Source organism: Etheostoma spectabile, chromosome 8 (assembly GCF_008692095.1).
Source record: "Etheostoma spectabile isolate EspeVRDwgs_2016 chromosome 8, UIUC_Espe_1.0, whole genome shotgun sequence".
NCBI classification, from domain to species: Eukaryota; Metazoa; Chordata; class Actinopteri; order Perciformes; family Percidae; genus Etheostoma; species Etheostoma spectabile.
The window spans coordinates 30,000,985-30,001,675 of record NC_045740.1 but is presented as its reverse complement, the minus strand read 5'-3'; the positions used below and the strand labels follow the sequence as shown (position 1 = coordinate 30,001,675).

The 691-nt window shown below is 38.2% G+C and overlaps 1 long non-coding RNA gene across 1 annotated transcript in view; it reads left to right on the top strand.

The window, feature by feature from the left end:
- LOC116693510 (uncharacterized) overlaps window positions 1-531 on the top strand; it is a 9,670-nt gene extending 9,139 nt beyond the window's left edge. The window contains exon 3 of the long non-coding RNA XR_004332946.1: window positions 470-531. This is a non-coding gene — a long non-coding RNA (uncharacterized LOC116693510). The remainder of the gene's footprint in view (window positions 1-469) is intronic.
- The last annotated feature ends 160 nt before the right edge of the window (window positions 532-691 follow it).

Below are 691 nucleotides of genomic sequence, written 5' to 3'. Positions count from 1 at the left end.
TATATATATATATATATATATATATGAATTATCCTGTTGTTCATAAATTCAGCATGTAGGAGTCCCTCAGCTTTCTTACAGCTAATGTAATGTTACTTCATCCTAAAAAGGCACGCTGAGATTGCTGATGCACAGAATATATCAGCAAATTTTACATGGGATTTAGATTCTCAGCATGACTACAGTAATGCAGTTCCAACCCGCATTTAGATAGATAGATAGATAGATAGATAGATATTTCCTCCTCTGTGTCCCCCCTTTTGGAACAATGTGTCTGACTCAGATTAAAGACCTTTATCCCAGCGCATTCCTTAAATTTGTATTACATTGATCCTAAGCAATAGCCAAATAGGACAGTAAGATAAAGTCAAATACATTTGTTTAATAAGTCAAACATCTCTCAGAGACTACGTTTCCCAGGCAGCAGACCAATAGTCGGAGCAGGTCCACGCATCTCTGGTCCCTCGAGCCTCATGAGCCCTGATCTATTCTTCCCCTCATCTCTTATACCTTCTTTCTTGGGCCCCCTCTTTTTGTTCAACACACCATACCATTAAAACACTGAAACACACTCGGCCTCTTATAGGGGACATTTTACATTCTTATTATATTTATCTGCATATAGTAAGAACGTTATTCTACAATAGATAGATAGATGACGGATGGAGACAGACAGACAGACAGACAGACA